General features: G+C 39.6%; 2 protein-coding genes across 32 annotated transcripts in view; one reads left to right on the top strand and one right to left on the bottom strand.

Moving 5' to 3' along the window:
* LOC140848999 (uncharacterized) overlaps positions 1 to 20,059 on the top strand; it is a 62,074-nt gene extending 42,015 nt beyond the window's left edge. Inside the window, exons 3-5 of one of the 4 annotated variants that reach the window (XR_012130399.1) lie at positions 10,398 to 10,530; positions 12,199 to 12,326; positions 19,959 to 20,059. The gene's annotated coding sequence lies outside the window, so the exon portion shown is untranslated. Of the gene's footprint in view, positions 1 to 10,397; positions 10,531 to 12,194; positions 12,327 to 12,954; positions 13,080 to 14,016; positions 14,152 to 19,958 lie in introns of those variants that run through there. The other 3 variants (XR_012130397.1, XR_012130401.1, XR_012130400.1) reach the window with 3 other exon arrangements.
* Positions 1 to 25,914, bottom strand: part of LOC118968465 (palladin-like) — a 175,693-nt gene that overhangs the window by 117,749 nt on the left and 32,030 nt on the right. For 14 of the 28 annotated variants that reach the window (XM_073234666.1, XM_073234664.1, XM_073234665.1 and 11 more), the window contains one exon: positions 14,150 to 15,537. The exons of 11 other annotated variants lie outside the window; for them this stretch is intronic. The gene's annotated coding sequence lies outside the window, so the exon portion shown is untranslated. Of the gene's footprint in view, positions 1 to 14,149; positions 15,538 to 25,914 lie in introns of those variants that run through there. 3 more of the 28 variants (XR_012130395.1, XR_012130394.1, XR_012130388.1) reach the window with 2 other exon arrangements.

The following is a 25,914-nucleotide window of genomic DNA, read 5'->3' as shown; positions in this document are numbered from 1 at the left end:
CTAAGGAGTTAGCAAGGGACCTGCCCTGTGCCGAGCAGGAGGTCAGTGAGCCTCCCTTTCCTCCCTCTGCTCTTCCGTGCTCTCTGCTGCCTTGCAGGGCTGCTGCCATTCACTACCACTCTGGCTTTAATGAATTCCTTTCTTACCTACACTTGCTGGACCTGTTTGAGAAGTCCTTCTCAATTAGAGTCAAGAACCCTCCACTGTCTGGGTTGAGGTTTCACCTAGTGCAGGGAGAGACCTCCCCAGATGCATCTGCCTGACAACAAGAGGACCTGAGCAAACAATTCACAAAAGAGAAAATCCAAAGATAAACACTTAAAAATGTAATTAATATTCAAAGAATGTAAATACAAATAGATTTTTTAATGCATCTAATTAATAGAATTTGGAGAAAATGGGAATTTCTGAGCAGGATTCCTGCCAGGCCTTAATAGTGTCTCTTATATATATCTATGATAAGAGCCTGTTTGCACATCTATAGGACGTTTGCTGGCACCAGAGCCCCTGGTCAGTCACTGGAGTAGGCCCAGGGGAAGGGTGGAGAGAAAACACCCATCCCCCTCCTCTCCCTGTGTTCCGGGGACGCAATTGGTAGATGTCCCCCAGTCACTAGGACCTACCCAGAGGGTTCCTCCTGGTGCTGGGGTGGGGAAGTAGAGGGCCAAAGAGAGAGGGTGGAGAGCTCAGTGGGCAGGTATGGGGAGGGGAGCCGTGGAGTCACACTGCTCCTGGAGGATTAAGCCCGAGGGTGGGAGCAAGGAGCAAGGAGGGAACAGAGGAGGCTAGCAAAGGGAATTAGACCAGACACTGAGACCTACTGGCATGAGAATGAAGTCCCTTTAAAACCCATCTTCCTGCCCTTGCCTTTATTCAGTCTTATCTAATTCATTAGGAACTTGCCCTGGGCAGGGAACCCCTTCCTTCCAGAGCAGCACAGAAGTTGAAAAAAATAGATAAAAGATTATCAATTCAGAGAGGTGGAGCCAAGATGGCAGCATGAGTAGGACAGTGGGAATCTCCTCCCAAAAACATATATATTTTTGAAAATACAACAAATACAACTATCCCTAAAAGAGAGACCAGAAGACACAGGACAACAGCCAGTCTACATCCACACCTGCAAGAACCCAGCACCTGGTGAAAGGGGTAAGATACAAGCCACAGCATGGCGGGACCCGAGGCCCCTCACCCCAGCTCCTGGTGGGAGGAGAGGAGTAGGAGTGGGGAGGGAGAGGGAGCCCAGGACTGCTAAACACCCAGCCCTAGCCATACACACCAGAGAGCAGACACACAGTGCATGCGTGGGGTGTTGGAAACTAGGGAAGCAGGACAGTAAGACCTGTGAGAGGGTCCCGCAGCCGGCGCTCTGGGACAAAGAAAAGCGAGTGCTTTTTGAAAGTCATAAAGGGACAGGGAAACCACAACTGGACAAAATCATCCCGGGTCAAAGTCCAGCAGCTGGAAATTCCAGGGAACTCTGGGTGCACTAACCCCCTTGGCAACAGCTCTGAGACCCCTCATGGAGGTAAACAGCCAAACAGCCCCCACCGTCCATTACCCCACCAGGGCCACGCGATAGCAGAGCAGCAGCCTGAGGCTGGTCACGTCCATAGCAAGGGAGCTTCCTCCATACCGGCCGGGCAAGATACAGAGAACCAGTCTACACACAATTGCCCAACACAAGACACTAGGGGGTCGCAGTTGTCCCAGTAAAGAAAGGCCAGGAGCAAGTGGAAAAAGTCTTGGCTCTCCCAGCTGACAGACGAGTCAATAGCATACCACTGCACCTATAAACATGAAAAGGCAAAAAAATTTGATCCAGAGAAGACTAACCTAGACGTCTTCGACATCTTCTACATCTTCCCCTGAGAAGGAACCTGGGAGATAGATTTAACCAATCTTTCTGAAAAAGAATTCAAAACAAAAGTCATAACCACGCTGATGGACTTGCAGAGAAATATGCAAGAACTAAGGAGGGGAGGCACAGAAATAAAACAATCTCTGGAAGGACTTCAAAGCAGAATGGACGAGATGCAACAGACCATAAGGAGAACAGGAATGCAGAGAAACTGATACAGAGAGAGATAAAAGGATCTCCAAGAATGAAAGAAGATTAAGAGAACTGTGTGACCAATCGAAACAGAACAATATCCACATTATAGGGGTACCAGAAGAAGAAGAGAGAGAAAAAGGGATAGAAAGTGTCTTTGAAGAAATAATTGCTGAAAACTTCCCCAAACTAGGGGAGGAAATGGCCTCTCAGACCACAGAGGTACAAAGAACTCCCATGACAAAGGAAAACCCATCAGGCTATCATCAGACTTCTCAACAGAAACCCTACAGGCCAGAAAAGAATGGCATGATATACTTAATGCAATGAAACAGAAGGGCCTTGAACCAAGACCACTGTATCCAGCACGATTATCATTTAAATATGAAGGAGGGATTAAACAATTCCCAGACAAGCAAAAGTTGACGGAATTTGCCTCCCACAAACCACCTCTACAGGGCATCTTACAGGGACTGCTCTAGATGGGAGCACTCCTAAAAAGAGCACAGAACAAAACACCCAACATATGAAGAAGGTAGGAGGAGGAACAAGAAGGGAGAGAAATAAAGAATCATCAGACTGTGTTTATAATAGCTCAACAAGCGAGTTAAGTTAGACAGTAAGACAGTAAAGAAGCTAACCTTGAACCTTTGGTAACCACAAACTTAAAGCCGGTAATGGCAATAAGTACATACCTTTCAATAATCACCCTAAATGTAAATGGACTGAATGCACCAATCAAAAGACACAGAGTAATAGAATGGATAAAAAAGCAAGACCCATCCATATGCTTCTTACAAGAGACTCACCTCAAACCCAAAGACATGCACAGACTTAAAGGGATGGAAAAAGATATTTCATGCAAACAACAGAGAGAAAAAAGCAGGTGTTGCAATACTAGTATCAGACAAAACAGACCTCAAAATAAAGAAAGTAACAAAAGATAAAGGACATTACATAATGATAAAGGGCTCAGTCCAACAAAAGGATATAACCATTATAAATATATATGCACCCAATACAGGAGCACCAACATACCTGAAACAAATACTAACAGAACTAAAGGAGGAAATAGAATGCAATGCATTCATTCTGGGAGACTTCAACACACCACTCACTCCAAAGGACAGATCCACCAGACAGAAAAAAAGTGACGACACAGAGGCACTGAACAACACACTAGAACAGATGGACCGAATAGACATCTATAGAACTCGACATCCAAAAGCAACAGGATACACATTCTTCCCAAGTGCACATGGAACATTCTCCAGAATAGACCACATACTAGGCCACAAAAAGAGCCTCAATAAATTCCAAAAGATTGAAATCCTACCAACCAACTTTTCAGACCACAAAGGCATAAAACTAGAAATAAACTGTACAAAAAAAGCAAAAAGGCTGACAAAAACATGGAGGCTTAACAACATGCTCCTAAATAATCAATGGATCAATGACCAAATTAAAATGGAGATCCAGCAATATATGGAAACAAATGACAGCAACAACCCAAAGTCCCAACTACTGTGGGATACAGCAAAAGCAGTCTTACGAGGAAAGTACATAGCAATCCAGGCATATTTAAAGAAGGAAGAACAATCCCAAATGAAAGGTCTAATGTCACAATTATCGAAATTGGAAAAAGAAGAACAAATGAGGCCTAAGCTCAGCAGAAGGAGGGACATAATAAAGACCAGAGAGGAAATAAAATTGAGAAGAATAAAACAATAGCAAAAATCAATGAAACCAAGAGCTGGTTCTTTGAGAAAATAAAATAGATAAGCCTCTAGCCAGACTTATTAAGAGGAAAAGAGAGTCAACAGACATCAACAGAATCAGAAATGAGAAAGGAAAAATCACGACAGACCCCACAGAAATACAAAGAATAATTAGAGAGTACTATGAAAACCTATATGCTAACAAGCTGGGAAACCTAGGACAAATGGACAACTTCCTAGAAAAATACAACCTTCCAAGACTGACCCAGAAAGAAACAGAAAATCTAAACAGACCAATTACCAGCAACGTAATTGAAGTGGTAATAAAAAAACTACCAAAGAACAAAACCCCCAGGCCAGATGGATTGACCTTGGAATTTTATCAGACATACAGAGAAGACATAATACCCATTCTCCTTAAAGTGTTCCAAAAAATAGAAGAGGAGGGAATACTCCCAAACTCATTCTATGAAGCCAACATCACCCTAATACCAAAACCAGGCAAAGACCCCACCAAAAAAGAAAACTACAGACCAATATCCCTGATGAATGTAGATGCAAAAATACTCAATAAAATATTAGCAAACCGAATTAAAAAATATATCAAAAGGATCATACACCATGACCAAGTGGAATTAATCCCAGGGATGAAACAATGGTAAAACACTCGAAAATCCTTCAACATCATCCCCCACATCAACAAAAAGAAGGACAAAAACCACATGATCACCTCCATAGATGCTGAAAAAGCATTTGACAAAATTCAACATCCATTAATGATAAAAACTCTCATCAAAATGGGTATAGAGGGCAAGTACCTCAACATAATAAAGGCCATATATGATAATACCACAGCCAACATCATACTGAACAGTGAGAGGCTGAAAGCTTTTCCTCTGTGATCAGGAACAAGACAGGGATGCCCACTCTCCCCACTGTTATTCAACATAGTATTGGAGGTCCTAGCCACGGCAATTAGACAGAACAAAGAAATACAAGGAATCCAGATTGGTAAAGAAGTAGTTAAACTGTCACTATTTGTAGACGACATGATATTGCACATAAAAAACCATAAAGACTCCACTCTGAAACTACTAGAGCTAATATCAGAATTCAGCAAAGTTGCAGGATACAAAATTAACACACAGAAATCTGTTGCATTCTTATACACTAACGATGAACTAATAGAAAGAGAAATCAGGAAGACAATTCCATTGACAATAGCATCAACAAGAATAAAATACCTAGGAATAAACCTAACCAAGGAAGTGAAAGACCTATACCCTGAAAACTATAAGACACTCTTAAGAGAAATTAAAGAGGTCACTAACAAATGGAAACTCATCCCATGCTCCTGGCTAGGAAGAATTAATATCGTCAAAATGGCCATCCTGCCCAAAGCAATATACAGATTTGATGCAATCCCTATCAAACTACCAACAGCATTCTTCAATGAACTGGAACAAGTAGTTCAAAAATTCATATGGAAACACCAAAGACCCCGAATAGCTAAAGCAATCCTGAGAAGGAAGAATAAAGTGGGGGGTATCTCACTCCCCAACTTCAAGCTCTACTACAAAGCCACAGTAATCAAGACAATTTGGTACTGGCACAAGAACAGAGCCACACACCAATGGAACAGAATAGGGTCTCCAAACATTAACCCAAACATATATGGTCAACTAATATTCAATAAAGGGGCCATGGACATGTAATGGGGAAATGACAGTCTCTTCAACAGATGGTGCTGGCAAAACTGGACAGCTACATATAAGAGAATGAAACTGGATCACTGTGTAACCCCGTACACAAAAGTAAATTTGAAATGGATCAAAGACTTGAATGTAAGTCATGAAACCATAAAACTCTTAGAAAAAAACATAGGCAAAAATCTCTTAGACATAAACATGAGTGACCTCTTCTTGAACATATCTCCCCGGGCAAGGGAAACAAAAGCAAAAATGAACAAATGGGACTATATCAAGCTGAAAAGCTTCTGTACAGCAAAGGACACCATCAAGAGAACAAAACGGTATCCCACAGTATGGGAGAATATATTCATAAATGACAGATCCGATAAAGGGTTGACATCCAAAATATGTAAAGAGCTCACACACCTCAACAAACAAAAAGCAAATAATCCAATTAAAAAATGGGCAGAGGAGCTGAATAGACAGTTCTCTAAAGAAGAAATTCAGATGGCCAACAGACATATCAAAAGATGCTCCACATTGCTTGTCATCAGAGAAATGCAAATTAAAGCCACAATGAGATATCATCTCACACTACCATCCAAAAGACAAACAACAACAAATGTTGGCGAGGTTGTGGAGAAAGGGGAACCCTCCTACACTGCTGGTGGAAATGTAAATTAGTTCAACCATTGTGGAAAGCAGTATGGAGGTTCCTCAAAAAGCTCAAAATAGAAATACCATTTGACCCAGGAATTCCACTTCTAGGAATTTACCGTAAGAATGCAGCACTCCAATTTGAAAAAGACAGATGCATCCCTATGTTTATTGCTGCACTATTTACAATAGCCAAGATATGGAAGCAACCTAAGTGTCCATCAGTAGATGAATGGATAAAGAAGATGTGGTACATATACACAATGGAATATTACTCAGCCATAAGAAGAAAACAAATCCTACCATTTGCAACAACATGGATGGAGCTAGAGGGTATTATGCTCAGTGAAATAAGCCAGGCAGGGATAGACAAGTACCAAATGATTTCATTCATATGTGGAATATAAGAACAAAAGAAAACTGAAGAAACAAAACAGCAGCAGAATCACAGAACCCAAGAATGGACTAACATTTACCAAAGGGAAAGGGACTGGGGAGGACGGGTGGGAAGGGAGGAATAAGGGCAGGAAAAAAGAAAGGGAGCATTACGATTAACACGTATAGTGTGTGGGGGGGTGCACGGGGAGGGCTGTGCAACACAGAGAAGACAAGTAGTGATTTTACTGCATCTTACTACGTTGATGGACAGTGACTGTGAACGTGTATGTGGGGGGGGACTTGGTGAGGGGGGTAGCCTAGTGAACATAATGTCCTTCATGTAATTTTAGATTAATGATACCAAAATAAAATTTTTTTTTTAAATTCTTAAAAAAAAAGATTACCAATTCAGGCAAGAATGTCATGTTTTGACTTTCTCCTATATAGGCTGGTGTAAGAATACATATAGATTACCATTTGGAAAACAATGTTTGCAATACGTGTGTAAGAGATATAAAAAAATTTATAATATGTAACAAAGAGACAAATTATAGTGCAGAGATAACTCTAAACTTTTATTCTGGACTTACAAAATGTAAAACTTCTGAAGCACTTGAGAACTTTGTAGCAACTACATACCAGTGTTGGCAAGTTCTCCATTAATTTAAAATGTACACATTAGTACTAATAACAAGACATGAAGTTAGGAACCATTTTTTTTCTCCCAAAATAATTGTGACCTGTAGGTGAAATACAGTTCAGTGAAGGAACATGGATTTGGGACAGAATATCAAATTGAAAAAGAAAACTAAATTAGTAATCAAATAATTCACAACATGTGCCTAAGCAGATGACCTAAATACTGACATCCTCAACGTGAGAATAATTTGATTGCGTAACAAAATTTGATTTTGCGAGCCTGGCATCATTAGTAAAGTTGCAAACAGGTGTTCCCGCATAGTGAGTGATGAACGTGAATTCATAGGCTGGGTGAGTGTCTGGTACAGAGAGACTCTTCAAGAGACTCTTTGGACGCTCAAAAAAATCTCTAGCTTTAAGCCAGCTGAGTTGTAGGGACTTCTTGGGTTTTGTCATTTTGCCAAAGAAGTCAGTCTGCTTCAGGTCCACATTTGGCTTCCCTGTGAGTCTTGGAGGGCTTTATTCTATTTTATCCTAGAGGAACATGGAATTACAACTAAAATATTTGTAGGCTTGGGGGATTCAGATGACTTGGATACGGTACTTCTCTCCATTTGGTGGGTATGATTTGAAGTACTTTATGTTTTTCTTGTTTTCATTGTCTATTTTGATGAATATTTTGTTTTACCACAAAAGAACTCATACAAAGGAAGACATCCTTTTCCAATTAGGATTATCCCTGAGGACCTCTTCTTTTCCCCTTTATTATATATGACCTTTTCCCAATCCCTTTGGAATCCTAGCCCACATGATTCCTAGGCATTTAATAAGATGTGTTGATGCACGGAAGTGACACTGTGGTTTGAGAGAAACAAACCTGGGTTTTAATCTCCAGTGTTTTGTATTCTGTGTGGCTAATGGATAAATGACTGGATTACTCAGATTTATTCTATTTATAAAACGATTACACAAGAATGCTGGGAGGCATAAATGTATGGGAGCATTTTGTAAATAATGTAATTCTACATAGATGGATTATCAGCATCATCATCAACTTTTTCAGTTTAGGGATATAATTTCAGTGTCCTTTGCCAAAAGCTACTATGAAATATTTACAAATCTCTTGGTTTTCTGAGGGTTAGGAAGTTGTATTTTAATTCCAACTTTCATATTTTTCCTCTAACAAATGGCAACAAATGTCTAATAGTTACCTTCTCAAAAACTGAATAACCATTTGATGGATATCTCAGGTTTTGCATCTCTTGCCAGAACACTGAAATAAATTGTGGGCTATCTTTTTCCTAGAAATAGGATATTCCCCTTCCCCTTTTTGGAAATAGTAGGGTAAAGTCTTAATAGGAGGGAGGGATTGGACTGGGTTAAAAACATTAAGACCCTGTGGTACTAGATGTTTGAAAATCCACGGGATTAAAGAATACAAATGATCGATTAATCCAGCAGTTGATGTTAACAATATTTTGTTTACTAATTGACATTTCACATCAAATGAGTAACCATTTAAATATAGAAACTGTTGACTCGGGTCTGTGTTTTGAGACTGTACAAACATTTATGCTGAGATAGCCAACTTAAAAAAAGTTGTTTTGAACACCCACCAGTATAAAGATTTGTTTTCCATTGACTTCCCTCCTGCTTATGTTTAAATAACTTTTTTAAAGGTGAGACACTGCAATCACTTGACAATTTTAATTATTACAGTAAAAGCTATGTAAAAGAAGAAAATTCATCCCTCAAAGAGCACACCACATGGAGGTTTAATTAGACACTAGGTGACATTCACATGGTTTAAATAATTAGGTGTGTGGTTTGTCTTGAGATATATTCTCCTCAAATCTTAATAGTACTTTCACTTTATTTACTACCCTTCCCAAAAGTTTCTAAACAGTTAACTTCAAAAATAAGAAAGATTTAAGATAATATTTTTAAAGAACCTTTAAAAGAAGCCAGCATGTAAGATAGTGTTTTGTAAGAATTGTGTTATATCTTTATGACATCACGGGACTCACTTCCCTTGAGCTTCCAACTTTAGCTTTTGCTGAGGCCGCAGCCCAGACTGGTTCAGTTAGAATCTCTTGGGGTGGGGATCACACATCAGCACTTTATTTGCTTCTTTTGAGTCTGCACATCAGAGAATCTCTTTAGCTCAAACTAATTACTGGAAGAACTTAGTCTTCAAAAATTATCTCAAATGGTTGTTTCTTTTGTCTGTACGCACCAGAAAACAAAGTGTCAAGACAATTCAGAAGTACTGATACCTGCTGAGAGCACTCGTTTTTCCATTTTTTCCCTAAGTTAGAAGGAAATGCTCCCTTTTCCCTTTTTTATCTGATAAGAGCAGAGAAACAGCCCTTTCCCTCTTTAAATCAGAGCAGTAATTGTAAATATTTGCTCTCAGTGGCTGAACTCTCATTTCCCCTTTGATCTTTTAGAATTTCACATCAATGGTTTGAGATAAGATACTTGTGTCTTAAGTTGTGTATGTCAAGCACCTGGTACATTAGGCCTGCATACAGTAGGTGCTCACAAAGCAAATGCCAGATAGCTAAGCTGTGTGTTATCAAGCGCTTCCCTGGAAGGAGGTGTTATGGGTTCCCCCAGGGCTCCACACACTACAGGGCCTATTGACAGTGTTATATTGTCCTCATACGATTCAGGATGCTAAGCATGGTAGTAATATACACACTTGGTTATAATAACCTGATAAATTTGCCAGAGGCTGGCTTTTCTGTTTTACAGGTGGGGAAATGGAGATTCAGAAAGGTGTAACTGGTCCAGTGCATGTAACACCCAGTCAGTGTAAATATGGGTCGACAATCCAGGGCTCCAGATTCATTTTCCTTTTCTTCCTCAAAACACCTTGCCACCCCATGCAGGGTGAAGGCATATGGATCAAATCTGCAGTTGACCCAAAGGATGACAGAATCAGAGCTCTAAAATACTTCAACAGCTGGCATGCTGGCCACAAAAACCGAAAAGATAAAATTTGATGGGGAAAAATATAAGGTCTTAAGATTAGATTATGTAAGAAAAAAATTCTGAAGTGCAGAATTGGGAAGGGAGGAGGGGACCCAGTTTGTTTATGCAAAAAAATCCATGACTCTGAGATAAGCATGTGATGGGCCAAAAAACAGAGCACAGACTTAGGTCACTTTCATGACATTAAGAGAAGTATAGGACTTTCCAGGCCCCACGTTCTCTGTTCTGGAAGGAAACCATTTGGAATTTTGTTCTCCATTTTAGCCACCGCATTTCAACCAGGACAGTGACAACTGATGTCAATTTGGAGTAGAGTGGCTACTTTGACCCATACATCAGCTGGCGTGTTCAAGATCCAGATCAAGCTGGTCCACCTCCTCCCTTTCTAGGACCTATGGTAAGTTTAATGACTTAAAGAAGTAGCTATTAATTCACTTGGTAACTTAATTCTCTCAGTAACTTCTGGCTCTAAGCTTCCACATCTTTAAATTGAAATGACACAATCCCACCTGGGCTATACCTAATGTATCCTTTATGGACCCAGCTAGCTCAGGTAGCACAGGTGTCGTGAGCATTAAAGGAAATAAGGTATGTCATTAAAATTCACCTCCTGGGTACTAGGTACTCAAAATGTTTGAAAAACAAAGGAAACAAACAAAACAGAAATAGACTTGAAACACAGAGAAGGGACAGCAGGTTACCAAGGAGGCAGCGTGACATAGATGAGGGGATAAGGAGGTATAAACTTCAATTTATATCAATTTATAAGATAACATAGTCACAGGGATAGAAGTAGAGCATAGGAAATACAGCTCATAGTATTGTAATATCTTTGAATGGTGAAGATGGTAACTCCACTTCTCATGGTGAGCATTTAGTAATGTATATAACTGATGAATCACTAAGTTGTTCTGAAACCAAAATAATATTGTATGAAAGTATATTTCAATAAAATATTTGAAAAAACAAAATTAAAACAATAAATCTGAAATTATAGTTCTGGAAGCTAGCTTTATTACACATTATAAATGTATAGCTGTTAAATGTCTTTTTTTATAGTGCATAGATTAGTCTTTCTTTGGTAGTGGGGAGGACTAAGTTCTGACCAATGTGAGCATGGACTCGGAGCACCCAAAACTTGGAGACAACTGTGGAGACAGGGGAGAGACTCTAGTAGTGATTATTTTTTCCCAAAAGGTTTCTGGAATTATTCCAAAAATATTCCCAGTGAAATCTGAATTCAATGGGAAACCAAGATTTATTTCTGTTCGGCTTTGTATGGTTGCCTGTGTTCTGCAGTGAGAGTGAGTTGGAACAGAACGAGCACAATTAGAACTGAAATGAAAGGTGATTTAAAAAAGAGTGTCTAGGGCTAAAGTCAATTGAATTTCATAATTTTATTTAAATTTAAAACAACTTTGGCCTGAACTTGGAATGCCATGACTTAAGCAATTTTTCATTCTATGAAATCTTTTGATACTCATTTTATGCTTACCTTTTCATTTTAAAGGCAAGGGCCTTAAAAGATATAAATGTATTCTATATAGAAAAAAAGCAAGTAGAGTGTTAACTTACTCAGGATAATTAATTGTTTTATATTTCCAATTGTAAGATACACTTTATAATTATGTACACTATCAAGAATCACTCCCATTTTGTTTCAACTCATATTTTTTTCTTTATCCTACTTAATACCCTACTTGTTTAAGTAAATACTTCAGGATTTACTTACAAGGTCTGTATAATAGAACAATTCAGATAAAAACACAGCTTGTTTTGCTATTGCTACTCCTGTGTGTTAAACAGGGAAAGATCCAGGAATATAAAATATCTCACAGAAAGTTTCTCAAATGGTTATTTTCCCTTTAAGGAGGATAGGGTCCAATTTATGACTATGGTAACAGGTTAAATGTGAATGTGGCAATAGGGCTAAATTATGTTGAACTGATTCTAAAGAAAATAAAATTTTCCTTTCTATGAACCTTCACTCATTCTGAAGCTTTGAAATATTCAGATAAAATTTTCTTTCTCATTTTCTTCTGCCTTTGTGGTCTGACTAAGCCAGGACTTGAAGCAGACATACTGGACTCCTGAGAAAAAGCTTGTTCCCACAGGACTGCCAGCCAAATTTTGCAGACTCAAGATGTATGGAGAGTGTAGATAATCATCACAATTTTTGGACACATATCTGAGGTAAACATAAATACCAAACCTTGAGAGTCTCATTATTAGTGATAAGTATGATTCAATATGAGGTATTTCTGTTCTTGGCTGGTTGATATAAGCTAATTATAAGATTAATTGGAATTTAACTGAAAATACAAAGTAATGCATGTTAGTTTTTAAAGTATCACAGACAATTTGCTTCAGTATGCCAGATGAACAGAAAACAAATCAATATGTTATCAGCTTTTCTCTAACTCTAAAGTAAATCTCTTCTACCTTTGTCTTTCCTACCCTCATGGACCAATCATCTTTATCATTCCTCTGCTTTAGGATGATTTACAACCATAGTTTGAACATTCTTTCTAGAGATCTGGAGGCAGTCCCTATAATTTGTTTAAGGAAAATAAGGTTCTGGGCCTGATGATTGATTTCAGATTTATCATCATCACCTTAAAAATTATAGTTAGTCTTTTTAAGCAATATTTTTTGTTACTCTAAGACAGTCTTATTACCAAATATTCTAACAAGTAGAAAAAAATTATCACATAGTTCCACAACTATACATATTTGTATATTATACATATCAATAAATCTCATGACTACAAGCAGTCACTAATAATATATTACTTTCCTTTTTCTTCATGCTGTGAATCAGGAGTATGAGGTACTTTGTTGGAAACCTCTTGGTGTCTGATGACGTAAAGACTTCAGAGGAGGGGAACACTGCACAATCAGAGGGAAAATAATCTGGAGCTTCCACTGCAATCTGGAGAGAAGGGAGGCTGAGAGGTGGGGGTGGACTGGGGAGAGAGGCGAGAGCAAGGCGGGAGAGGAAGGGCCAGGGGTGTGTCCCGAGATGGCATGGTGGCCACGGACGTGGCCACGGACAGTTTCTGTTGGGCACCGCCATCTCATGATGACACTGGGCTTCCTGGGTGACCTGCCCTTTGAGCCCACTTAGACACGTGGGCATTCCTGTGGTCCCTCATCTCTCATCTGTCTCCTTTCACACCATTTTCAAGATAATGAAGACTGCTAGGCTCATAAATGTGAATGAAAAAATTTTAAATGTGACGATGAAAAAATTTAAAGAGATCCTTATTTTTCAAATCCGAGTCCACTCAGAGCAGCAGAGAAGCAGCATGTAAAGAACTGGGGCCCAGTCTGCAAGGAAGGAAATGGCAGAAATCCTGGGGCATGTTTTGCACTTTCATAAACCATGATACTGGCAAGAGTAGGAGAGACAATTGTATCTGTATCTAGACAGGCAGGAAAGTCAATTACAAATGCCCATATTGTCCATCTCCTCCCCACAATCTCAGGTTTATGGAGGGGATGGTCCTAATCCTTGAACCCACTGACACCTACAGAGCTTTACCGTCAAAGAGTGTTCTGTCCACCTTCATCACATGAGTAATGTATTCCAGATTAATGTGACAGACCTTCAGTAACAACATGAGAGAGAAAAGGCAGAAGTCGCACTTGCAGTAAATATCTAGTTTAGTGAAGACGTTGAGATTATTGATTAAAATGCTTGGCTTCGAGTCTTTGAGATCTTAATTAGCTACCTGACTTTCTTGCCCACTGCAGTGGATAAATTAGTGCTCCCTATTGTTACTCCTTCTCCGTCAAATTGTCAAACACTCACTATTCTGGAAAGTAAGTCATCATCAGGGTATCTTCCAACTCTTTACAGTTTGTAATCATTCTTATCCAGAACCCAAGGGCCACAGCAAAGTACAGGAATAACACGTTGAAGTCGGCACCAAGTGGGCAGGTGGGGAACCTGGCTGAGCAACATGAGACCTGTCTGAAGCCTGTATGTGCACACAGAGGCCAAGTTTCATTAATACAGAATAGAACAACGGAGCCAATATTTTAGGAGAGAAATATTATGTTTTGCTTCGATTTCTTTAAATATTTACTTCCATTTACTTATCTGGTTTGTGTGTAATTATTTTATTTAAAATTGCACCTGCATTATTGGATTGAGTGTGTGTGTGTGTCTTCGATTGTCCCCTGAAGCCTCCCCCTACAGAAGCTGTGGTTGAACTGAATCTTAGGTAGTTTTTGAAAATGAAAGGCTCAAAAATTTTATCACATTAAACAATTGTTCAGGCTTAAAAAAAACATGAGTTCAATGTTGCAGTTTCCCAGTGTGACTTTTTGGAGGGCCTCTGAATCTCCCTGTGGCAACACAGCTGAGTGGGATCACAAGGGGCCCAGCCCTTTCAGTGGCCATGTCCTGCTCTCCCGCATCTGGCTCCAGCACCTGTGCTCACAGACAGTGCAGGTCACAAGACTGAAGACAGCGTCAAGCTTCGAGGGCAGAGCCTGATTCTTTATGGCACCCCGGATCTTCATGTGAGGCATTTCCTCCTTGGCATTCATCTGGACTCCCCTCCTACCTCCATTCTGACTCCCAATTCTGACCCTGACCCTGTGGTCCCACCCCCGCAACAGCTGTGCATCTGCACTGTCATCACAGTTCACTCATTCCAGGATACCAGACACGAGAGAAAGTGCCTGAGTGTCCACCAGGGCAGCCAGTCTTCATGTAGACTACTGAGCAGGAGAAAATAATTAGTTGTTGTAAGTCACTAAGTTTGGAGTGGTGTGTTATGGACCATTAAATACAAAAATACCACTGCGAATACATGAACCACCAATGATTACAAAGTCTGCCCAATAGGCGATTTAGGGCATTGATCATCTCAGATACATCACTAACCAGAGGTGTGTCCCTAAGTGAAAGCCTCAGTTTCCTCAAATGGGAAATGGTGATACAGTGAAAACAAAGCCCTTCCTATAAAGCTCTTGTGAGGCTTGGCTGAGAAAATGGATGTAAAGTCCTTAGAAAAATGCCAGGCATCCATAATGCTCAATTAAATGTTATTCATTATTTTTCTCATTTATGGAAAATACACAAATAAGGAAATTCCAGTGATGACATAAGATGTGTTCTTACACCTTCACATCAATGTGATTCTTTTATCAAATTACAAAATTGTGGAGTTGGTTTACCTAAAATTTCTAAAAGCAAACTATGAGAAATGAAAAGGAGAACAGAGATGGAAAAATAATTTCTTGGCCAAGTAATTTTCTGGTGAGTAATCTAGAACTTACTTTAGCAATTGCAAATTGGTCATGCTGCCACTTCTGGATTTTAAGGATTGTGGTCATCTTCTAAGAAAGGTATGGGCAATCGGAAGGAGGGTGTGTCAGTTGTGGTCCCAACGTAGGAAGAGAAGATGCACTGAATCCCAGATAATACAAAACGGTGCTGGTGGAGGGACCAGACCGACAGGATTGCCAGGGTATAAGGAGCCACCTCGGTGATACGTCAGCCTGGGGCTGTACAGCAGGGGGTTGCCACTTGGAAGCCCACAGGACAAGGCAGGCAGCGGCTTCCCAAATGCAGAGGACAGCACCACACTGAGTGGATACCTTCATTTGATGGGCAGCCCTGAGGCAAACCCACGGGACTGGCAAAGTGCCTTGAATTCCTCTGGCCTGCCAGGGCTCTCCAGGGCTGAGCTCAACCACAGCCTGAAGGGACCTGCTACAGTCCACCCAGGCCGGCTTCCCAGGCAAAAGGGCTTGGGGAGGAGAGTGGGAAGAGAGTCTGTAGGGGTCTGCAGAGGACCAGCAGTCAGGATTGGGGGCATAGGCGGCCAGAGCGGACCAGTGGATCCTCACATGTAAGGACTTGTATTTTCATAATCGTACTATAATTTTGTGGTGGCTTGGGCAAAGTTGAATTTGTGAGCTTCTTTTCTATCCATTAAGGAGGTCTCTGTGAAGGCAGAGGGAATCCAAAGGAGGTGTTATCTGTGTGTCCTGTATACCTGTACTCCAAGTGATAAGAAAGAAATGTGAGAGTGTAGTCCTCTGGCAAGGACACAAGTCACTTCAGGAGGAATGTGGTCACGTGGTGTTGTGGCAGGCAAACAGCTCCCAGCTGGGACAAACAGCACACCCGGTGGGTAAACTGGGAGACTGGTGCATGTGAATCTGTTCTCCCTGGAGGTCTGATCTGAGGCACTGGTGGATCGCTGCTCCGATGGTCCCCAACACTTGACTTTCTGCAGTTCTCCTTTTCCTTTCTTCTGGAACAGAGCCTGATGCCAGCTTCTAATCCTTCACCTTTCCTTTTTCTGACACTTTTTTGAGCCTTCATTTGCCTGTCCATAATTTTTTATCCCCTGACTTCTAGGTTTTCTGATGCTCTGTTAACCTAAGATCGGTTTACTGTGTTTGGCTTACCAGACATGGCCAAGCCCGTGAGGCTGAGGAAACACTTCCTGCCAAAAACCTTGGTAGTTTCTTTCTTTCTTTTTTCTACCCCCACCCCTTCGAGTAGTTTCTGATACTTGTCACCCATCATCCCATGGGCATTAAGCAGAGGTGACTGGCACGGGCAGGGTGGCATTATGTTGAACACTGAGAGACAAACTGAGTCGTGCTTCTATAAATACATCTGAGGGGTAAGCAGGCTTTCTAGAAAAAAGCAAGGCAAGAGGGTAAAAGACACGTTATGTGTAGTGAGTGGAGAGACTGCTTTGCACTGTGGGTAACAGTGAGAGAGAAGACGAGCCTGACTCGTCCTCCAGTTTGCATTGTGATTTACTCTAGTTTCATGGATGTGAGAATATTTAACATTCCAACCAAAGCAAACTGTAATGAAACACAGGTTTTGGCTAGGTTTGCTCTTTCTCTGATTTGTCAAAATCTAAAACCAGAAAACTATCAGAAGGAGAACAGAAGACACACATCAGGGACAGAAGAGAACTTGAAGGTGACCCCGTGGAGCTGAGAAGCTGCTGAGACCACATATGCATCCTGAACTGCAGGAAGCTGAGAGTTAATCTTGCATTCTGAGAAAAACATGGTTTGGGGAGCTCCTAAGTGTGGGAAGCTTAACTGTGTGCTGAAAGGTGAACGGGCTGCTTCTAGGTCTTGTTTACACACCTTTAATTTCCACACCTTTAAATTCCAAAGGGCTAAAGCCATTTTATATAGTAGCCTGGATGAACAGATGCTAAGATTTTAAGGTTTACAGATGGAAGGGACTGCGTAACTATGAAAAATTTTAATTGGCAACATATGTATTACATGTATACATTATCTATTACACAGTGGCAGTGATGTTACTTTGATTTGGAGTAGAACAGCCACATCTTGTTAATGGATTCATCATTCTACCTGCATTGGCTTGTTAGGAACTGAGGGGGGAAATAAAGTTCAAACACAACATTTCTCACACTACGGTGAATCTACTGGCTGCTTTTCTGTGGAATCCATTGCTTAAGACTGATGGCATCTCTAATTTAAGGCGGGACACTGGCATGCTCCATTAACAAATAGTGAAAGAAATGGAGTGCTTAAAGCATATGCTCCAGTACCCTCCAAATATATATTTTTTAATGTTGCATATTTAAGGTATAGCACACGGTGATTTGATATACATGTACATAGTGAAATGATTACAGCCAACCCAACTCTCCTATCTCACATAGCTAACTTTTGTGATGTGTGAGGAAGCACCTAGAATCTCCTAGCAGTGTTTCTAAATATACTTATCAAGCCTGCATTTTGATTTCTTGTAGTCTCTTATGATCCTTTGTATTTCTGTTATATCACTTGTAATATCTCTTCTCCCATTTGTTTTTAATCATTTGTCATCTCTTTTCCTAGCCCTGTTGATGTTTTTTCAATTTTGCTTAACTTTTCAAAAAGCCAACTCTTAGTTTCATTGATCTTTTCTTGTTTTTTTTCTAGGCTCTATTTTATTTCTTTCTTTCCTCATCTTTATTATTTCCTTCCTTTTCCTAACTTTGGGTTTAGTTCTTCTTTTATAGTTCCTGGAGGTGCAAAGTTAGGTTGATTATTTGAGATATTTCTTTTTTTCTTAATGTAGGCAATTATCACTGCAAACTTCCCTCTTAGGACTGTTTTTGATTCATTCCAGAAGTGCTTTATGTTGTCTTTCCATTTTCATTTTTCTCAATATATTTTTTTATTTCCTTGTGATGTCTTCCTCAACCCATTGCTTGTTCAGGAACATGTCATTTAATCTTTGCATATTTGTGAGTTTTCCTCCTATAATTTATTGCTAAATTCATATCATTCAGGTCAAAAGAATATCTGATACTTCAGTCTTTTTAAATGTGTTCAGATTTATTTTGTGGCCTTTCATTATTTTTTATGGGTTCTGGCTTTTTGTTGAACTTCTCATTTTTTTCATGCATTGTTTCCCTGATTTTGTTTAGTTGACTATATATGTTCCCTTATAGTTTCCTGAGCTTCCTTCTGATGCCCAAATAATTTTTTGTCAAATATTAGGACCTAGGAGAGAAATGAATTGGTAAAGATATTCATGGAACTGAGTGTGTACAACTTAGTAGCACATGTGCAGTAAATTAAGCTCAGACCTGAGGCAAGTTGGCATTTCCCCAGAGAGCTTCCCTGGTCACACACACACCCCTTGCCCCCAGACTCCCCACACCACGTAGCCCCTTGTGAATTCTACGGTAAGCTGAGGAGTATCTGTCATTTTAATGTGTATATTAATTTTTGATGTTAAAAGGATACCCATCTCATGTATTGTCCAAAAATAAATTTGGTTTCTTGAGTATTGATACTTCCCTCTTAATAGCTGAGGAATAACTTAAATAAGTTAAAATTATTTATTTGGTAAACAACTACCTTATTGTATTTTTAAATAGCCTTTTGTAGGAAAGGCCTCTCAGAAATCAGTTGAACTAACACATTGTGGTGGTGTTGGGGCCTGTTCCCCTCCCCTTCACTTCATGCAGCGATGATTTGTCCTTCTTGGAGCACAGAATGAGCCCATGTATCAGGATTCTGGCCAACATAATGCCAACACATTCTTAATTAAAGTGCTGGCCACTAAACGTAAGAATCAAACAGTACCAGGCTGGATGACAAATCCTACCTGTTATGTTCTCCTTGGGATTACTGCTCTATTTGTGAGAGGGAGAGACTGGGCTCAACAGCGGTGGGAGAGCAGGTCAGAGAGCATGCCCTCACGAAGGACAGCAGCTGAGGCTGCCGCCCAGCTGCTGGTTCTCTGCCAGTCAACACCTCAGATGGGCTGGGGGTGAGCACGCTGTGAGGTCTTCTCAGGGGGACCAGTGAATCGCTGATCATGGCTCTTTTGTTCCCCAAGTTTCTTAACATTGTCTGGGGCAAGTGAAGGAAGCCACTTGTAGGCATTTGGCTTTTAGAGAAGTAACGGCTATAGGCACACGTTTTATTCTGCTTCACAGATAATGGCGTTTCTTACAAACTGAAGGTCTGTGGCAGCCCTGCATGAGCAAGTCTGCTGGCACCATTTTCCCAATAGTGTTTGCACACTTCACGTCTTGGTGCACATTTTGGTGGTTCTCGTGATATGTCAAATTTTTCATGGTTATTATATTTGTACGGTGATCTGTGGTCAGTGACTGTGACTCATTAAAAGCTCATATTATGGTTAGTATTTTTTAGCAATAAAGTATTTTTTAATTAAGGTATGCATTTTTTTAGACATAATGCTATTGCACACTTAATAGACTATAGCATAAAGATGACTTTTATATGCACTGGGAAACCAGAACTTCACTTGACTCACTTTGTTGTGTATTTGCCTTGCAGTGGTACCTGGAACCAAGCCCGCAATGTCTCTGAGGCTCGCCTGCACTGTGTCCATGTTCCATAAGGGAGCGGGGTCCCCCTAACTTTGTTCTGTGTGAAAAAAGTTCCACTTGCAATTTGATTGGGTTTCTCTATCAGTGGTCGAGGGACTAGCAGCTTTCTCCTTTCCTAGCAGATACTAACTATGACACTATTTCTTGGCTCAGACAAATTAAAATTAAATAGGAAAGAATTATTTCTATAGCTATATGTCATCTGAACACACCAGCTGGTAGAAAATGTTTGCATCTTGGTCAGCACTGGTAAGCTGTATCAAATTTCAGACTTATAACTGTATTTGCTTCAGTTATATTTTTAAAGTAACTTCTTCTAAGCATCAAAAGAATGCAATGCCTGGGAGGAGTTCTTGAATTGCAGTAATTACGCCTGAGCAAATCCAGTGATGCGTTATGTGGTTGCCCCGAAGCAAATGAAGACACATGTCAAGAAGTACTTAAAGTAACTCAAAGAAGAGATTTGAGGCACTGTGCAGTTTTGACTGTGAAGGTATCCAAAATTCAGAGTCAAATACTTTCAAAACAACTGTTCACAGTAGTTTGCATAACAGTACATTGAACTTCCAAAAAGCACATCTTTTCCCTTGAGAGCTTTGCTGTATGGTATAATACTTAATGAGAAGAAAATACAAAATCAAAGCCAATTTATTTAGCTGGGGGAAAAGCCTGCATTTGTTACTCAGATTATATTTAGAGTTTTCTTCCTGCTGAAATTATTGGAATACAAAAACAGAGAGTGGTTGAAGTGCAGGGGAACCGCTTTCCTTTGGCGTTAGCATATATTTAACAAGGAGCCATGAGATTAATGCAGGAAAATTGCTAAACAATTTGAAAAGCAGCAAGAAAACGACAGTCAAAGAAACTTGACTTTTGGAACGCTCTGCAAGTTGACAGTAATCCATAGTAAGGCCGACCTTCACAGCTTTGAGGTTTAGAAAGATGATGGGAGATAATTAATTACAGAGGGGAGGAGTAGAGATGGAAAGAAATGACTTTGGCTTTGATTCCATCCCCTGGAGCAGTGAAGGAACAGAAGGCTAAGTGATGTAGAAGTTTCTAGAAAATGACAAGAGACAGAGACCAGGGGACAGTAACCCATGTGTCCACCGCAGCCTTGGTGATGATTCTGAGCCCGACACCCTAAAGGGCCCACTGTCCAAACAGGGTCAGAAATAGCTTTCAAGATATATTACATTCCTTATAAATTATTTGCTTAGCATATAATGTTAAAGTGTTCCCTCTCCATAAGCTCTACACCATAGTGAATACTTAGGAATACAAAAGAAAATTATGGTCTGAAGATTTTAAAGAAAAGAAACAGAGTCAAAGATTTTTCAAGGAAGTAGAATGTAGGGAGTCTTTGTCAAATCAATGACAATAATCAATAAAAGTGAACACTTTATAATAATAATTAACTTTATAATAAACCTAATATTTATTAAGATATTACTATGTGCCTGGCACAGTTTTGAACTCTTTCTCTGTGTCGATTGACTTAACACTCCTAATAACACTACAGGTAGGTACTTTTATTATTGCCAATTTACTTACAAGGAAACTGAGGCACTGGAAGGTTAAATAATTCATCAAGGGGACCTGACTCATAAGTGGTAGAGCCAAGATTCACGCTCTTCTCCAGAATCTATATTATCTGCCACTAGGCTCCTCTGCCATTTGTTCCACAAGCATATATATTTTTAATGACTAGCATATTTTTAACTCTAAGGGGATTCTTTGCGATTACCTCCATTCTTAGGGAAGTTTATGTTGGTGTTTGTTTATTGACTGGCTTTCTTGTCAAGCCCAGAGACTCGGCCAGGGAGATGTGAAGTCAGTGAAATGGGGGATCAATTTGGTATTATGATGCACTTACTGTCCTTCAGAGCTAGCACCAGGGACTGTCACCATCAGCTAACATTTCTGACCAGTGATACTCGGCATTCCCCTTGAATATCAAGCCGGCATCTTGATTCAAGGAGCAACATTACTGTGGACAGTGGAATGGGCCTGTCACAACATCATGTGTCCTGGGCTGACTAAGAACAGGTGATAAGTTAGCTGCTGTCACTCTAGGATGTTCAAATCACTAAACAACAACTCCACAAAACAGAGGCAATATTTCGTGGGTTCACTGATACTGAGTTACCCCATTTCATTCACTGAAACAGATTCTCTAGAAGCTGATTCAATATTTTCATTAATGATGGCTTTTGGCAGTTAAAGTATTATAGCGGTGTAGCTAATTTTCAATGAGAATTACAAGTGGGTAGGTATTGGCTGGAAATTGGTTGAGAAAGAATGGAAAGGATAGGAAAGAGGACAAAATATCACTATAGGTCATATCCCTTTAATGTATTAACTCACAGAAATCATTTGTGTGGAGGAATCAGAGATAAGGGTATCTCTTCATTTCAATGAAAATAAAGTGCCACTCTGTTGCTTATTATCTTTTGGTTTCTCATCCAGTGGAAGTTTAATGTCCTAGAGAATATTTACTGTTCTCTGTAAAATATAAGAGACTTATTTTTTCATTTTGATGCAAATACATGGAGAAAGAAAAATAAGAAGATTTAAAAGGAAATGAGAGAAATGATTAAAGAATGAGAAGATAGGAAACTACAAAATTAAGTGGTGTTTCCTTTGGATTCTGCCCCATTTTGCTTGCTCTCATCAATCACATATGATGATATTCAGACTTTCACTAGGTCCAAAGAGGTACCACTTGTGCATGTATGTGTGTGTCTAAACATAGACATCTTTTCTTAAGAATGAGAGACTTGTACAAATTGTGTACCCTCTGCAGTCAATAAATTGTGTAGACTACACCATTAAAAGATCTTTGGCACAAGATTGAATAGATACGATATTCTACTAAGAACCATAAATTCAAAACAAGACTTTTTAAGACTCTAAAATATAACTAAAACAAGCCAGGAAATTGTGTTAATGGAATAAATTATGCCATTCAGTAGACATTCTGCTGCTGAATACACCAAATACAGAATTGGGATAGTAAAGTAAAAAGTCAATATTTTTCAGTAATAATAAAAATAACATAATTGACACCTGTGTCTCTACTATCTATCTTAGGATATAAAACATTGCAGACACAGGCAGAGCCCTCTGTGCGCCCCTTACTATCACATTCTTCTGTGTCTTTTAGGTGACTGCTATCTGGAATCAATATTTGGCATTCCTGTGCATTTCTCTATACTCTTACTATATTCATAAGCCTGAAATAGTACTGTTCTGCAATTTTAACTTCGTATGGATGAATACATTTATTCATGCCATCTTTATGCACTCTTTTTGTAACTTTCTTTTTCATGGATTGCTATTATGTTTGTAATTTTCAGACATCCTGATTCATGAAGCTCTAGTCCATTCATTGTATGAACACATATCACAATTTATGCATTTTATTTTCTTTTTTTCACCAGCATTGAGATATAATTGACCCATAACACTGTGTAATTTTAAGGTGTATATGGTGATTGATACACATACACTGTGAAATGATCACCACAGTAAGGTCAGCTACCACATTGAACACCTCACATCATCACAAGGTTTTTTGTAGGTGCCATGAGAGTACTTAAGATCCAATCTCAGCAATTTTAAAGTACCTAATACAGTATTGTTTATTATAGTTACCATGCTGTATGTATATTCAACCCCCAGAACTTATTCATCTTATAACGGGAAATTTGTACCCTTTGACTAACAACTGCTTGATTCATCCTTCCCAGAGTTCCTGGAAACTACCATTTTACAGTCTGAGTTTGGCTTTTTAAAGATTCTACATACAAGTGAGATCATACAGTATTTGTCTTTCTCTGCCTGGTTTAGTTCACTTAGGATATTGCCCTCAGTGTCCATCCATGTTGTCACAAATAGCAGTATTTCCTTCTTTTGTATTCTATTGCATATATGTGCTACATTTTCTTTATCCATTCATCTGACGATGGGCACTTAGGTTGTTTTAGAATTGCTAGTATCAAAAAGACAAGAGATAACAAGCCCTGGTGAGGACATGGAGTACAGGGAACCCTTGCACACTGTTGGTGGGAATGTAAATGGGAGCAGTAACTATGGAAAACAGTACGGAGTTTCCTCAAAAAGTAAAAAGTCATATGATTCAACAATCTCACTTCTGGGTATATATCCAAATAAATGAAATCCCTATCTCAAAGATATATATTTTTTTAATGAATATTTATGTTCTTTCCAGTTTTTTGAAACAATGCTATGAATATTCTTATACATGTATCCTTTGGTCACTTGAGCAAAAGTTTCTTCCAGGTACATACCTAGGAGAGGAATTCATTCACTGATTTATTCAATACATATGGTATTGTGTACCTTTCATATGCCAGATCCTATTCCAGGCCTCAGGAACACAGCAGCAAGAGTCAGATGGCAATCCTTACACTTGAGATTTTATGTTCTACTCAGGGAGACAGACAATTAACAAATAAACAAGTAAAGTGTAGAGTGTATCAGATAAGCTCAATGGGGAGTAACAGAACAAGACAGTGGAATAGAGAGTGGGGCAGCAGGATCCATCTTACATGGGGAATTATGGAAAGCCACACTCAGAGGTGACATTTAAGGAAAGACATGAAAGACATGAAGGACCAATCCTGTGGATCCGGGCAAATAGTATTCCAGGTAGAGGGAGCAGCAAGTGCACAGGTCCTGGGGTGGGAACACACCTGCCATGTTGGGGTACAGCAGGAACACTCCTGTGGCCGGTGTGGACTGAGTAGGGGTGAATAGCAGGGGAAGAAATCCAAGAGCTGGGCCTTACCCATGTTTACAAGGACTATGATTTAGCTGTGAGATGAGGAGGCCCTGGATGGCTTTGTGCTGTGTGGTGACCACAACTGTGTTAAAAAGCATCATGCCAGGTGCTGAAGACTTTGATGAGCAAGGATGGAAACAAGGAGACATATTAGGAAGGTAATGAAAGCATTCCAGAGAAAGATGGTGGCTTAGACCAAAGCCTTATTAGTAGAGGAGGTGTGAAGTAGCCAGATTCTGGATATAGTAAAAGGTAGGGCCACCTGGGTTTGCTGGACAGATTGATGATGTGAGGTATGAGATGAGAGAAGTTGAGGATGTCTCCAAGTGTTTTCCTTGAACAGCTAGAGGGAGATTATCATTTGTTGACATGGAGAGGATTTATCAAGAGAAGGTTTTTGGAGGAGAGAATCGTAAGTTCCATTCTGGATATATTAAATTTGATATATATACTGTTAGATATTCAAGTATAGATGTAAAGTAGTCAATTGGGTCTTACATAAAAGTTTAGGGTATGTATATCTTTATCTTGGGTATCTTTATCTTAGGGTATGTTTATCTTGCACAAAATTGTTCCCCAAATTGTTTATACCTATTTTCACTTCATGTTGCAATAACAAAATTCTATGGTCAGTTTTTCAGATTGATAATCTGATGGTACTATCTGTTACCTCTTGATTGACAATACTCTAACAAAAATGATAGTCCCGGGCTAAGCCATCAGGATCCTAACTTCACAAGCATAGTGTTTATCACCTACTGGTTTGTTACCACATTTCCCCAAACCAAAGTGGCCAATAAATGGTATATAACACATACTGATACACCCTTAGTAAGAAATGTGAATCACACCTCAACAAACAAAAAGCAAATAATCCAATTAAAAAATGGGCAGAGGAGCTGAATAGACAGTTCTCTGAAGGAGAAATTCAGATGGCCAACAGACACATCAAAAGATGCTCCACACTGCTTGTCATCAGAGAAATGCAAATTAAAACCACAATGAGATATCTCCTCACACCAGTAAGGATTGCCATCATCGAAAAGACGAACAGCAACAAATGTTGGCGAGGTTGTGGAGAAAGGGGAACCCTCCT

Source organism: Manis javanica, chromosome 4, assembly GCF_040802235.1.
Source record: "Manis javanica isolate MJ-LG chromosome 4, MJ_LKY, whole genome shotgun sequence".
In the NCBI taxonomy this organism is placed as follows: domain Eukaryota; kingdom Metazoa; phylum Chordata; class Mammalia; order Pholidota; family Manidae; genus Manis; species Manis javanica.
This window is presented reverse-complemented; position numbering and strand designations above follow the sequence as displayed.